At 55.4% G+C, this 15,633-nt stretch overlaps 1 pseudogene; it reads left to right on the forward strand.

The window, feature by feature from the left end:
- Positions 1 to 1,216: 1,216 nt before the first annotated feature.
- LOC118612561 lies at positions 1,217 to 1,335 on the forward strand (annotated as a pseudogene).
- The last annotated feature ends 14,298 nt before the right edge of the window (positions 1,336 to 15,633 follow it).

Here is a 15,633-nt window from a genome sequence, read left to right on the forward strand (position 1 = left end):
TGTGTTTAGATGGCAGTTTTATGTTAATTTCTTCAGTTAGTTGCTATGATACATTTATATTTGCATGTAAATCATTCACACGGATTCTTAGAATGTTGGTTGACAGTTTCACTGGTTGTCGGTGTCCACCAGTTGTCTCGTGCCTGCGCCTTAGCAATTTTCTGGAACTATATCAGCAGAAAGAGAAACACAGTGACAGGCATTTCTCCTCATAAATGCTCATTGCCTATTACCAGGCCAGTTTTTGCCTAATTTCTTTATTTTGCTATTAAGAAAATGATAGGGAGATGCAAGTCATTCTTAAATACTCCTGTGAGCCTGAAACTTAACCGGAGATGGTGGAAATCACCTAATAATTATGCAGAGTGTTTGTGGGAACAGTTCTACCTGGGGACACATAAATGAAGGAGCCAGTGGCATCTGGAAGTTTGGCTCTGACACACACAGGGAATATCTAATTACTTCTAAAAATGACTGACACCAGATCAGCTTTCAGCATTTGCTCCTAATGAGAAGTGACGTCATCAGCATTTTTCGGACACTCCCAGATGCCAGTGGCCTTGTAAGAAAATCGGGACCGCATTAATGTCATGCGCTGGGGCTTGGGCTGTGACAGATGCTAGCTGGATAACTGTCATGGGACCTCATTTAGCACAATAGCCTCTGAATCTTACTTACAGTGTGAGCTCAGTGTTTACACTTCAAACAGAGCAACCAAAAGCAAGGCATCTAATGAAAGTCCTCGAACCTTTCTTTGGTTTGTTTTTGCATGGAAAAGCAGCATTTTTGGTTCAGACATCTTAAATTGCATTGATTTGTCCCTCAGCCACTGTTCTGGCTTGGGGAGAGCCAGTCGCACAGGGGTTCTTAACGTCAGGCGCCGGGCATGCGGCCCTCTGTGTTCTGGACCCCAGACCTCTGTCCCCCTCCCAGTAAGAGCTTCAGAGCCATGGGGGGGGGCGGTGCCTGGTCCCCCTGCCATGCTGCTGTCCATAAGATGCTGCATTCATAAAGGCTGGGAAAACATGCTGAAAAATCGTCAGAGGATCAGAGGATTTGGGCTGCTTTGTCATGAAAGTTATAAGTGCATCTCAAGGATGTTTATAGTCTTGATTTTATATAATACTCTTAAAATCACATGGCACAATAGTTAATAACATGAGAAAATGTGCTTGTTATTTTTGTTGAGTGAAAAAGCATATTAAAAAGAACACAAGTCTACGGCCACGCCACCCAGAACAAGCCGGATCCTGTCTGATCTCAGAAGCTAAGCAGGGTCGGGCCTGGTTAGTACTTGGATGGGAGACCACCTAGGAAGACCAGGTGCTATAGGCATAAAAAATAAAAAATAAGGGATTGTAAGCTGACAAGGTCCTTGCAATCTGTGACATCAACCAAGGGTTGCCTCACCTAAAAAATTTTAAAAAGTAAAGGACAAAACATTGAAAAAGAACATGAACCGTATTTACCTAATTTGGTTAAAAAGGTGTAAATATATGGATATATGCACTGGAAAAAACGGAAACCTATACATCAAAATTTTGATAGAAGTTTTTTCTGTGCTTCAGTTTCTTCATTTTAAAAATGAAGATAATGACAAGGCCTATTTCACTGGGTTCTGATGAAGATTAAATAAAATAATCCCTATAAAACGCAAGAGCACGTCTGGCATGAATGGTGGCTGTCACGGTTTTACTGCTGCGCTAGTGCTGTGTACGTTATTATTATTATATAGATTTACTTTCTTTTGTTTCATTCATTTCTCTAATCGACATATTAATTTTATGATTAAGTTCTTTTAAAAATACATTATCAACTTTTAGTTTTTTTTTCAGTTTCCAAACTCTGCAATCCAAACACTAGAGGGCTGGATAGGATGGGTCATCCTCCCGTGGGGACACTGGTGTGCCAGGGAACAGTGACCGAGCATCGTCCTGTCCCGGAAGCTGCGCGTTGGTGGGTTGGGGCTGTGCTGGCCTCGCCGATTTCGGTCTCGGTGTCTTAGGCTTTTCCAGCGCCTGGTCAGAGCTCAGGAAGCGTTTGTTGAATGAATGAACGTTAAGGATCTGTTCAAAGCAATTCATGGTCGCTTAGTACTTTGTGGCTTCGTTCCATGCATTGTGTCGTTTATGACATCACCCCCATTTTGTGCATGAGCAGGCAGACTGCCACACACCAAGCGGGGGTGTCAGGGGGGCCAGCGCTTGAGCCCTGGTGCTCTTACTAAGGGGTGCTGCTCCCGGGGAGAAGCAAGGGAAATGAGCCAAGGAGCACTGTGTGGGGAGCCACGTCAACGACGCGGGGCTTTTCAATTTTGGGGGATTTTAGAAAATGAAACCGAGGTGCACGGAACAGTCCGCGGCGTGCACGCGGCAGACCCGTCCTGGATGGTCCCCCGACCGTCAGCACTTATGTGGGCTTCAGTTTCATGTTCATTGGCCAATCTTGCTATGTTCCCTTCCATCTATACAATGAAACTGAGAAAACAATGTTCCCTGAATTTCCTGCATCGTTTCCAGAAGGGCGAGCTCTCTAAGCTGACTGCAGTCCCAAGTATTTGCGACAAGACGGGTCGCTAAATTGAGCTCGTTTACCTGCCCACCATGCCGACGGCTGAACCTGGTACCCACGTCTCCAGGTCCAGCAAGGACCCCAAACAGAGCAGGTTAAGTGGAGGGAGGGGCCTCAGCAGACGGCTGGCTCTGCGCACCCGTAGTCCTTGCTCCCGGGCGCTGGGTGTCCGCGGTGAACCCGGAGAGGAAGTGCGTTGTCTGCGAGGGCTGTCGCGATGCCGGCAGCCTCACCTGACGGGTTACCCCTGTGACCGAACAGCGGCTGGGAGAGATCGGACGCAGGGAGACCAGGGCGCCCTTCTCCCACACCCGTTCGTGGTCGCGTGGACACTGCGTGGCGGCAGAGCCCTGACTGGAAGCGAGGTGGCCTGCCTCAGGCCGGGCGCCCGCCCTGGGATCCGCCTCCTGGTCTCCACAGCGGGGATGCTGGGCATCCGAGAGCCCTGCGGCTCCAGACCCTCCTAACGTCTTTGCGCAGCAGACGTGTGTGTGTGTCCACAGATGATAATGTCGGCGCTCACGAAGTGTCACAGAAATAACTGAAATGGAGTCTGTGTTTTTTTTAGTTCCTCCTCCACCTTGCTTTGCTATAAACATCTGGGATGGAGCAGGGATGGTGGAGAGAAGAGATTACTGTGAGAGACCATAATTTCATTTATTTTCTGGCATTCTGGGGTAATAAATTAAATTACTTTTAATTAGGAAGGCTGAGCTGGTATTCAGTACCAGGCTTCATGGAGTCAAATCCAATTTGTGTGCCACGTGATCCAGTTGGCTGCGGGCTGTGAGGTGGGAACGGGTTTGGTGGCCCTGGGCAGGGGGTGTGGGTGAATCTTGCAGAGTTTTCAGTCTGCTGAGCTGTGGCGCGCTTTGCAGGGACCAGCGGCCACCTGCCTGAGGGCCGTCTGAGTGGACGTCAGCGCCCCGCGCCCCCCTCCCGTGCCCGCGCTTTTCCCGGCGGCCCCGTGGGTGTGGTACAACGCGCCTTTGTGGTGGCCTTGTCCTGCCTGGCCGGCCTGGCACACTGCAGCTGCTGGTCTGTCGCACCGTCTCACCACGGGCCACTGCGCAGTGCTTTTCCCCTCCAGGTGATAAACTGAGGAAACGATTTTCGCGGTGGACGGACCTGCCAAAGAGTGGCTGGAATCATTTTAATATGGAGGTTTTAAAAACCGCAAACATCCTACTTTTTTGTGGTCAGGACGCGGGGCGTTGTTATAGCGATACGTAACCGGCCCCTTCGCTGTCAGAGTCTCGGGCCTTGCGTCCCTGCCAGGTCCGTCATCCCCTCCGTCACTGGGGCCCTGAGGGGCTGATGCCCGAGGGCCGGGAGCAGGGCGGCGGCACCCGTGAGCTGGGGAGTGAGTCCAGGCTTAAGGTCTGACAGGAACGAGAAGACTGGCTGGTTTGCCGTGAAGACGGCGGGGGCGGTTAGCACGGAGTGAAACGCTGGCCCTGGGGACGTCAGAGGCAGGGACAGTGGCCCCGCCTGGGCGGACGGCGTCCTGCCTTCGGGCAGAGTGTGGTGGTGTGGCAGCCATCCCTCCCAGGGCGAGCGCCTTTCAGGGGAAGGGCCGCCACTGACGGAGGCCGCGCTGCGGTGAGCGCTGATGCTCTCAGAGAGAAGCGAGATGGCCAGGGGCCCGCACAGGTGTCCCCTCCCGGTGCCCAGCGGGGTACCAGGCGGAACGGGCCAGGTCGCACTGAGTCACAGAGAGCCCCAGACTCAGTGACCAAAAGCCACAAGGCATCTCTTGCTCACTCGTGTGCGTCTTGGGTTACTGGGGACCGTGGCTCCCACCGTTGTCACTCGGAGCACCAGGCGGGCGGAGTGTCTGCCACCTGGGTGCTGTTGGACGTGACGTGGTGACAGGGGACTGAGGGCGAAGGTCTCTGTGGGAGAGGGCATGTCTCTGCTCACACGTCCATGGCCAAAGGAAGTGAGGGCAGGGCAATGCCACCTGTGCCAGGGAGACAGCCACGGTGTTGGTGAACAGCGGCCGCCTCGCCTCGCAAGGGCAAGCCACAGCTCCGATTGTTATTTAGTGGCACGATCTTGAAAGTCACAGGTTAAGAAAAAGGGCATCGTGCGTAAAGACAGTTATTTGAGGAGTGGCGGGATTGGGGCTGTCTGGGTCAGGGGTGCCGCCTGTGACAGGAGGGCACCCAGTGGCTGTGGGGGCGCTGCCGAGGGGCCCAGGAGTCCACTTCCTTCGTGGAGCGCCGGTGCAGCGGGGGATGGCAGCAGGGGACCCCAAGAGTTTGATCCAGCTCCGGTCTGAGAAATACACGCCATGTCACGCAGCCCTTCCATGGAGATAGCCCAGGTCACAGTGAGGGACGGCCAGCCCGGGCGGTTTTGTGGGCCGCTCCCGCCTTGTCGGGGCAGTGGGAGTTGGGGCGCCCCGCGCATGTCCCCCCAGAGGCGCTGCGTGGCCGTGGGTGCGGACGGTGTCCCTCCGCGGGGGACTGGCGCCTTCAGTGTGACCCGCGTGGCGTCCAGGCACTGGTCCGGCTCGCACGGGCTGCAACCGAGGCGGGAATGGCAGAGGGTTGGTAGGGCCTGTGCCGGTGCCTGGCACTTTCCCCTGGCCCACGGCGCGGGGGACGCCCCGCGAGCTCCGGGGTCGCACGGTCGCCAGGCCACTGCATGGGCTGTGGGTGGCGGGACTGCTCGCCCCTCCCCCACTGCCCTCCACCGCGGGGCACGAAGCCAGCTGGACCGGCAACCCGTACCCACACCTCAGCGGAAACCTGCGCTTGGGATCTTGCTGTCGAGGTGCTGGCAGTTTGTTTCGAGTTTTCAGAAAGTGACCAAATTATTTAACTGTATTTTCACAACCCCAAAATATGGAGAAGAGAGGCATGCAGGCATCTGGAAAAGTCGTTATTAGTGAAATGTCCACTAGTAAACAGAAAGGTGATTGTCGCCTCACGGCCAGATGACCAAATGTTACGCGGTGTCTGAAAGTGACGTTGCATATATTTCTTGACATAAAAAGTTTGATGCTATAGGGAAAAAAATAGTTATCAAGAAGTCTGTATAATCTGGTTTTACAAGATGCCTACAAGGATAGTCATCAAAATACTGACAGTACTTAATTCCTAAGTAATTTTACTTAATTGGTACCCCCTTGTTCATTTTTTAAAACGTTTTATACTGAATGCGGATTATTTTTATAAATAGCATGTACAAGACATCTTTTAAAAAATCATTTTTTCTAATATTAATAAATGAAAACAAATGAAGTGATTTCTATGTAAATTTGTTTTTCTTCTAGTTTTTTCCTGAGATTTTTTAAATTCTTGTCACTGCCACCTAGTGGATGAGAATTAGTTTTCTCCTTTACTATTTGAGAATATAGGTTGGTTTTTTCCCCAAAGACAGCTCTTTCTATTTAAGAGTTTCACTAGTTATGTGCTGGTAAATGTTTAAGAGCCAGCTCTGCAAAAAATTATATGTATATTTATAAATTTTTGATGCACCTTAATTACATAAAGGACGCACACAGTTATGTGAAAGGCCCAACCACGCTTTGACACAGCGAGTGGCGCCCATGTCACAAACTCTTTGCAACCACCACTCAGTCCTGTGCCTGAGCTGCTGTGTAGTCACCCCCCCCCCCGTCCCCCGCCCCGAGCAGACCGTATCCGGTAACTCCAGTCTCAGCTTCGGCGCCACAGCCAGGCTCGAGCGGGTTTCCGCCACGGTCCGCCACGGTCCGCCCCTGGCCGGCCAGGGTGGCGTCGCTGAACGTGCGTTTGGGAGCAGGTGCCTGGTAGCACTCCCTGCGTGGTGCTGTCACCAGACGCCACCTCAGGAGCACAGGCAATAGGAGAACGCGGTAAATGTAAACATAGGTGGAAATGGTGAGTTTGAGATGTGCATTTATCTTCACTTGTTCTACAGTCTATTTGATCATGAGCTCCTGTGGCTCAGCGGACCGGTAACAGCTGGCCCGCAGAGCTCTTGAGAGTTTGACGCGCGGCCACGGCAAGTCCGAGGGCAGCCCCGGCCCCACTGGTCACGGTGACCTCTGCGTCCTGAGGCCCCGCCGTCGCTCCAGGGGGGCTGCAGAGCCACGTTCTTTGAGTGCCTCATGTTCTGTGTGGCCTGTCGGGCGTGTCGTGTTGTGATCGGCTACTGGCGCGTGCTGGGGGTCAGCTGTCCCCCCACCCAACACACACACCGATGAGGGCATCGCTGGTCTTCACGTGTGTGCTTCAAGCTTCAAGTGTCTCATTAGAAACGAAGAAAGCATAAAAGAGCTATGGAAAGATTTCAGTTACTTTCAGCCGTCCCCCTGCCCCCGCCACGGCACCTGTGCCTGAGCTGACTTCGCATTTGCAGGCCGTCGTGTGGTCACCTGTGTGCCGCGATTTAGCGTGATGATTCGGAAGTCTCTGCTCTTTGTTTCACAATTGAAATAGGATTTTACACGATAAAAGTTGCCCAGTGATATAATGGCTTCCGCCCTTGTAGACCCGTGGAGGAGCCTGTGGAAATGACGTCCCTTTCCCGCGGCGACGGAACAGAGCGAGCCGAGGCACAGCGAAGTCGTGGGGCGTCGAGCGTCAGTGCCGCGACGTCACCTTTGCACACCCGCCGGGCGGTGTACTGTGACGTCGCAGCAACCGATTTGCGTTAAGACCTTTCATTTTCAGCTCTTGAACCCGCTCGGGGCTTCAGTGCAAGACCCTTGGTGTGGGGGGCAGAAGCAGGGGTGGCGGCTGCTCTCTTTCTTACTCATCACCCCCACCTCGGTGGGGGCGAGCCCCCCCCCCGGGTGGACCTGTCGGTGGACACCGCGGAATCCTCTGCCGCAGAGAAAACGCCGCGGCGCATGCTGGTGTCACACAGCCATCCTCCCAGCACTCCGTCGTATACCCTCCTGCTCACAGGTAAAGCTGGAGGATTCCTACCATGACCTTTCACCTCTGACCTTCTTTCTCCCGGTCGCTGAATGTGTAAATGCCAAGAGCGTTGAACATTCTTTCGGTCGATTGTTCCTTTGAAAGACTCTCCTGGGACTCACTGATCGTTTGACACTGGCTGTGAGGAGGTTAGTGCAGCTGTGACCGGAGGTCTGTGTCATGGCACCGCGTTCAGGGAGGCGGTGCTGCTGGGCGACGGTCAGGTGCATCGATCCTTTTAGCCGCAGACTTTGTTTCCGGGCGTGGGGCACCCCTCCTCGTTCCGCCTAAGACAGGAAAGTGCCTGAGACATCGGATGACGTGGGCATGGCTGTCTTCTGGCTGTCGTGATCTGGGCAGTTCCCGTCGAGGATTAAAACCAGAAGCTTCTTACAGGGCACAGTGCGGGCATCAGGGGTCAGTCACTGTCCACCCAACTGGACGGATAACTGAGGGAGAGGTGTGTCACTGCAACCCTGGGAAAGCCGAAGCCACGCATACCCCTAGCGACCGTGTTCGAAAGCAGGTCATGGAATGCGCGGTCGTTAACGCAGTGTCTGCTGCTGGCCTTGTCACTTGGTCCCTGACATGTAAGAAGTGGCTGCAGCATCAGTGACTTTGATCTGTGGTGTCTCTGAAAAGCAATTCAAGTCATGTAGGAAAGAGGCCAGGAGACCCATCTGCCGGGAGCCTGTCTTTCCGAACTGGAGCAGAGCTGAGGGAGATGACAGAGCCCATGGAGGCTTTCATGCGGCCTCGGTCTCCAGGGACCTGTCTGGCCCCTGCCCAGCTGTGTCATCTGTGGAGACACGGTGATGAGGGCCTGCGCCATAAAGCAATATGGATTTAGCAAGAAAACCTTTTTCATGAAGGGGGACCCCGCTATTTCTTGTGTCTGGTGTCAAGGGACCGAGCAGGCAGCGCGAAATGCTCCCCCCAAAGGTCTGCTTCTCCTTAGCAGTTCACAGCGCTCCCTGCTGCCTCATCAGGCCGCCCCGCAGAGGAAAGGGACCGTGAAACCTTGTGAAGAGGAGAACAAGGCCGGAGGAGGAGGAGAGGAGGCGGCTGCTGTGGGCTGGCCCTGGCCTTCCATCGCCCACTGGCCACAGGCAGCAGCAGCCACACCAGTCGTCGAGGGCTTTCTGCGTGGCGTGTGGCTGCTCTCGCAAATCTTTGGGACGATTTTGTTGTGTCACTCACTCCCTGGACGAGGACAGCGATGTCTGCAGAGACCCCCATCAGTCCCATTTTCCACAGGTGCAAAGTGGTCAGAAGTCAGAGCAGCCTGACGTCCACGGAGAACGAGGACTTAGCCAAGCCTGAGGGCTCGCCGGGCGTAAGCGGGGGTCGTTCTGCCCGAATGGAGCTTGCTTAGGAACGCTCAGTGATCACCACGCTCTCGGAAAACAAAATTGAGTCGACAGAGTAAAGTTAAAATTTTTGTTTTGGAGAAAAGTTTTTGTTAAGCCATCCAGGCCCAGGAGGGGTTTCCTGCCGTGTGTCGGAGGGGAGGGTTGCAGAGAGGGTGGCCACGGTCAGAGAGGGGCTTCAGACGACCACCGAGGATGGGGCGCGCCTGACCCGTGCTTCCGATGCGCGGCCTGAGCATCCCTGCTGGGAGCCACGTCTGCAGGTGCAGGGACTGCCGTAAAGCCAGGCGCAGGGACTGCCGTAAAGCCAGGTGGACAGAATGCCGTAAAGCCGGCCGAGTCAGGAACCGAACCGCTAAGACAGAGCGGCCGCCCCTGGGTGAGGCGGTTACGAGACGCCGCGGGGTGGTCCCCGCGGTGGAGGGCATCCCGCAGCCTCGGGCCTCGGCCTGGCGCTGACGGGGGCGACGACACGCACCACGGCTGCCAGACGGGCGGCGCTTCGGCCGCCCAGCGAGACTGATCACAGTAATCATCGTCGTTCCTCTCATTAGCTCTGAGCGGCATTTCTAGCCGACTTCTAATCAAAATTCTCTTCTGTTGTCTTGAAGAACTCTCGTGCTGAATTTCAAAGTGCTATGGGATTCTGAATTTATAGAGTTTGTTTCCTCGCGTCATTCTGTTTTACTTTATTCAGCACATTAGAGTCTCTTATTTTCTAGTTGCTGCGCACCTCATCCCGAGCGTCAAGGCCGTTTACCAGAGGTGCAGGGCCTTCTGACATGGTTGTCGGGAGGCGGGCACGTGGGCTACAGAAGGACCCGCCCTGCTCTTGGCAGTTGGCCTCCCGCTGCTCTGTCCCTGTCCCCCGCTGTTTCCTGTGTAGAGTAGAAGGCGGTGGGGGCGGGGCAGGGTCCAGGGAGTGACGGCGGCCCTGCCCCCTTCAGTGCACAGTCCTGCGGACACCGCAGGACCGTGTGAGGCCTCAGGGCCCGCGTTCGGCAGCCTGGACTGCTACTGGAGGTGTGCGGAGGCTAATGACAACAGCCATGTACAAGAATTTGTCTATATTTTCATTCTGGACAGTTCCCGCTTGGGCATCAGCCATCCTGTAGGGACCTACCCGGTGCCGTGTCTGCCTGAGAAGCCCCAGCCTCCGAGGACATGTGCATCTTCTTAGCGACGAAAAAGTATGCTGTCGTCTTCTTGCTCAGGTGGCCGGCAGGCGTGTGGTTGGCCACCTGCTTGGCCGATCAGAGGCCTGTGGCTCCGGTCTGGCTAACAGAATCAGAGGGCTCAGGTCCGGTCGGGCTTGCGCAGCTCCGCCTGTCTGCAGTCGACCTGTCTATGTGGCGAGGTACAGCTTCTGCACACACAGTCAGACTGTTTCTCGTCCAGGAAGTCGCGTCTGTACCTACCAGGGTGGAGTTTCATCTGAGCAAACAGCCGATGGTGTTTGCAGTGCAGGTTCACGTGAAGCCCCGTGGGTTGGGAACCCGTGTGAGCTCGCAGCCGGCAGCCCCACAGCCCGGGAAGGCCGGCCGGTGGAGGGCTTGTCACGGTGCGCTCAGGATCTGTGGGCGCGGGAGATGGACATGCGAGGACAGGACCTGGGGACATAGCGACGTTAGCTTAGTCTCATTGTGACTTTTTTTGTTAAGCAGAAACAACTAAAACACGAATGGTGGCTTGTGGGCTATAGGTGTCTGCCACCTGCCTCACCTGATTGGACTCCGACGAGCTCCAGGCACATGGCGGGAGAGGGCAGGGGGACCAGCTGCTGGCAGGGGCTTAGAGACCAAACACACGCCTCTGCCGGTGCCCCACGGGGTGCAGACGTGCTGGTGGCAGAGAGCGGGCTGCGTCCCAGACCGTCTGACAGCAGAGGCGGCCCCACCAGGGTGCTGGGTCCCACAGAGGGTCTGCCCCGTCTTGAGACAAAGAGGCTCCGTCTGGGGACAAAGCTGCTTCAATCACATCAATCACATGCTGGCACGTCTCCGAGTTGTGCTCTTCTTGAATCAGGTGAAATAAACATGAGGGCGGCAGCCCGTGCGGCGGCCTCGTTCTTCTCATGTTAGACCAGAAGCGGAGCGCGGCCAGGTCACCAGTTCCAGGTGAAGCAGCTTCTGGTGTGGCGGCAGCACCGGCGTGAGTCGCTCCAACAGGATGGCGCATGCTCGCTGTGGAGAAGGCGAAGGCCATGGACACAGCCCCGGTGGCACCCGTGGGCTCGTCATGTGCCCTTCACTCATGGTGGCCTTTCGTGTCTTGTACCAAACAGATTCTGAGCTGAAACAGGCGCCGGAAGGCCCGCCGGCCTCGCATGCCTGTTCTCATTTTGCTCCCATGAGGCACATCTCTGGGCCGTCAGACGTCAAGGAATTGCACGGTGGGACAGATTTAAACAAGTGGGTTCAGAAAATGTCCCGCTTCCTTGACGTGTGGCGTCTTGGACTCCCGGGCAATGGGGATGCTCCCAAGGCCTTGGAGGAGATGCAGAGAGGGCGTGGGGTCAGGGCAGCTCGGGACTGCCCTTCCGCGGTGAAACAGTGGGACAATGCTGAAATGACAGCATCTGAGTGAACAATAATGTGCCAAAGTGACGTGGATGCAGAGCCAGCACAGCAGCTCGAGGCCCCGGGGAGGCGGGGCCAGTGTCTCCCAGTCCTGTGTGACAGCCCCGCCCAGACACGGGGCTCAGCTGCTTCTGCCCGGTGAAGCCCGGCTGTGCCTCTGCTCCCGCGCCCGGCTTCTTGGAGAGGTGTGTATACCTGTCCTGGGTGTCGGAGACACAGCTCCACGGTTGGGTCCGCTTCAGGGCGAGGCTCCAAGTCCCATCTTGAACGCGCCCACGGGAACCAGCCATTCATGTTTTCAAATGACAGGCATTCCCAAAAGGCCGAGACCCCGGTTTGGGGGGATTTTCTCTCAAATCCCAGTGAATGGAAGGCTTTATGAATGGCGAGAGTGCAGGGGCCTGTACCCTGAGAATGACACCGCTGGGCCCTTTGTTTGAGACTCTGCAGCGGGTTCTTTTTCTCCCTCGAGGCACTCAGAACCAGAACCCCCTCGGTCAGCCTGGGGTAACTCCGTGGGACCTCCACAGGGCGAAGCCGTGCCCCATCATCCCAGGCTGGGAGCTCGGCCCAGTCACTCACCTCTCTCTGCCTCGGCTTTTATCAAGAGCACAAGGATAATAATAGAACCAATCTCAGGGCCCTTAGCAGGAAAAATTCCTACAAAGCAAGTGTGTAGCTCTCGGTAAACACGGATAAATGAGGCTGTTATTGTGAGGTGGTGTTCTATTTCAAAGCATTTTTTCAGCAGGTTGTTTGTGCAGAAGGTAACATTTATGGCATTGAATAACTTCTGTTTAAAAATCGTACAGGGAAGGAAGTCAAACTGATCCAGGTCAGACACCACTGAACACTCTGCGATCCAGAAAAGTCACTTACCTCCTGTGTGTCCCAGTTTCCTTGTCTGAGAAGTGGTGATAGAGGTGGCTTTCGCTGAGTCTGTGCTGATCACACGTGAGGTGCTGGGCGCTTGGTGTAGGGTGCTGGGCCAAGTACTCTCCATGCCTGGTTTACTCTCTGAAAGCCTGAGTGACAGTAGTGATTGTGGCCATCACAGAGGAATCGCCCGCATTCATCAGAGGGTGCTTATGAGCACCTACTATGTGCCAGGCACCTGTCTGCATGCTGGAGAGGGCTGTGGTGACCGTTCTGCGCTGGTAGCACCTTCCCCGCTGAGCCAGGAGGAAGCCAGGCTGGACCCCAGGGGCAGACACTGAGCCCCCTGGACGTGCTGCATTCACCCCAGCTGGCTCGGATCCTCTTTAGCATTTTGTATGATTTTTAAAAATATCAGGAAACATTGTGTAAAGCACCTCTGCCATCTCTACAAGTCCATGAGCTTCTGAAGCACGCACGAGTGTTTGACTCACAGCGGGGTCGTTCTGGGATGTGTGATGGGGCCCTCTGCCTCGCGGTGGGACGGGTTCTGTCAGCAGCACGTGGCTTCTGAGCCCAGCTCTAAGGGAAACAGCAGCTTAGACAAAATCATTTAAAAAGTAACTATGTTTTAAAATGTTAACGACAGTAACTAAAGTAACATTCAGTATGAAGCCTTAGACGGAAGCACTTTTAAGGAGTAACTATGTTTTACAATGTTAACGCAGTAACTAAAGTAACAGGGAGCGTGAGGCCTGCAGCCTTTGGCCAGGCCTTCGTCCCCTCCCACTTCCGTCTTTAAACAGAGGGAGGAGCTGAGATTCCCCAGCTCGGTCAATTGCATATTAATGGATAAAAACGGATTTCGGGGTAGTCGGGAGTCTGGCATGGCTACTTCCACAAATAGCACGTGTGTCTGTATGTGTCCGTTAGTATGTGTCCCCGTGTATATTGTGTGTCCATGTGTGTCTCATGTGTCCCCATGTGTCTCCGCGTGACAGTCCTTGTGTGTGTCTGTGCATGACCATTGTCTGCATGTGTGCCCATGTGTGTCCATGCGTGTGTCCACGTGTGTGTTTGGTGTGTGTGTTTTCTCCACCTGGGACATGAGCAGGACAGCCACCAGCCTGCCCAGGTGATGTTGCTGGCATGTGCACTTGACCCACGTGCGTTTCGATAAGTCCAGAGTACGGTTCCCATCCTTTATGAGTCGCGTGTTTGCCGGACAGCAGGCGAGGCTCAGGGCCAGGTGGTTTCTGGTAATGTCCGCGCCAGCCGCGACCCCTCGCGGACATTTCTCACGCCCACAGCGCATGCTCGTTCCAGCGGGCAGCATCTTCCCATGGGTAGGGGCGCTGGTGCGAGCCTCCGTCACCTCCGTCCCCTTGCAGGCCTGGTGTTGCAACCTCACCCGGGCCCTGTCCCTCGCCCGCCGGGCACAGCTGGCGTGGGGACTGTGCTCCGCGCACTGAGAGCCAGCGGTGCGGAGCCTCTGAGCACCCGCGCTGAATTCGCCCTGCCCCGTCGACGTGGCTCATGCGTGGGGCGTGGCCTGTGTTGAGCAGGGACCTCGTGTCGCTTTTTACTGACTGGGTGACACCGGGAAGAGGCCTGAAAAAGGAGCCGTTTCCCCTCTTTGCGCAGCTTCCATCCGACAGCACAGAGGTTGCGTCCTGCACAGGTGAGGCGGCTGACGTCCTGGCTGAGGGCACAGGCCTCCTTTCCCCACTGAAACGATTGCCTTCTCCAACTTGCCACGGAAAACACTTTTAAGAGGATGCAGAAATTTTCCTTCACCTACCAAAAAAAAACCCATGAAACAGTAAAAAGAGGAAAAAAATCCAAGACATGGAGGATACTCCTGGCATAGTCACGTGTGGCCGCAGACCGCTGCAGAGTCCTCCAGCACAAACCTGGAGCCTCGGACTCAAGGACTCTGGTGACGTGATGCAAATTGGAAGGCACACCACTTATAATGTAAATATTGGATGGCCCGGGGGAGCGACCAGGAGAACCTGGTGCTCGCTGAGTGTGTCAGCAATGGGGCCTTGGCTTCCCTAGGACTTGGGACCGGCTGTGCCCGCTGCTCGGGACTCTCACGCACGTGGAGAGCAGTGCACTGTAAGAGCTATAAGAACTGGAAGGAAAGCCGAAGGGGTCTGAATGGCAGAGGGGCAAGAAAAAAGAGGTCACACTGAGTGGAGGTTTCAGAAATTATGACGTTTCAAGCTGGGAGAAAAATCAGATAAACTGAGAAACTACTTCCATAGACGCTTTTACATACAGGAAGGGGTCCTTTTTAATGAGGGAAAGGGTGGTGTTCCTTTTATGTTGCGATGGAGGGGACCAAAGACATCTTGGTGACTCCCAGTGATGAATGTTGGGAGAGACAGAACAGAACTCGCCGTCGGGGAAGCCTGACTAATAATGGAGACAGTTACTTGCTCCTGTGCCTCCAAGGGAGGGCCCGGGCGGAGTGCTGGAGCAGGAAAACCCAGCGACCGGATAAGTCTGGGCACGCGGCCTGCAGTAGGAGGAAAATCGAGATCAGTTTAGCCAGGTCGCAGAGGTCCTTTAGGTGGGACCCGGGGTGGAGGGCGGGGAGGAGTCTCTGCAGCTCGGTTGTATTTTGTTCAGCTCGTAACCAGATGGAGTTTTCTAGTTACAGTCTGATAACGCTTGCGTGGGCCTGATCTCTCCGCAGTCTGATCCATTGATAGAGAAGTGCGCGCCGCCCGCGGTGCGACCAGCAGAGGTGCCTCCGGAAGACACGCGCCCTCCCTAGATGGAGCGGGGGTGGGAAGGGCATCGGCACGCGCGCCCTCGAGGGTGGGACCATGTGTCACGGGGAGCCGGGGGCCAGGCGTGGTGCGCGCTGAGGGGGTGTCCACGTCCTCCTGGGCGGGGCACAGCGGGAGTGAAGGCCGGGTCCTTCTCCACCTGGCGATGTCCCGGCCACCGCCTCTCCTCGCTCCCTGCCTCTGCAGCCCCGAGGGTGCACATTGTGGCCTCTGGGGTGGACAGCATGTTCAGTTGTCACAGGAGGCATGTTTGAGGTGGCAGCTTAGATAGAATTGAAAACTGTTGGGGTGCTGAGGTTTAGGGGCTGCCCAGGAACCGACCGGGTCTTGTGTGACATGGTGCTAGGCCCGGAAGTGCTTGGACTGGGGAGCCCGCCCCTCCTCTGGGCTGCGCTCGCCTCCACCTAGTGCGTCCAGCCGGCTGGTGCTGGAAGCCAGAGCGCGCGTGGACAGCACGCTCTTCGTTTCTGGCCTGTCCAGGAGAGACGTGCAGGTGTGCCGCTGTCGCAGGTGTCCGCCT

The sequence above is a fragment of the Rousettus aegyptiacus genome, unplaced genomic scaffold, assembly GCF_014176215.1.
Source record: "Rousettus aegyptiacus isolate mRouAeg1 unplaced genomic scaffold, mRouAeg1.p scaffold_m13_p_16, whole genome shotgun sequence".
Taxonomy (NCBI): domain Eukaryota; kingdom Metazoa; phylum Chordata; class Mammalia; order Chiroptera; family Pteropodidae; genus Rousettus; species Rousettus aegyptiacus.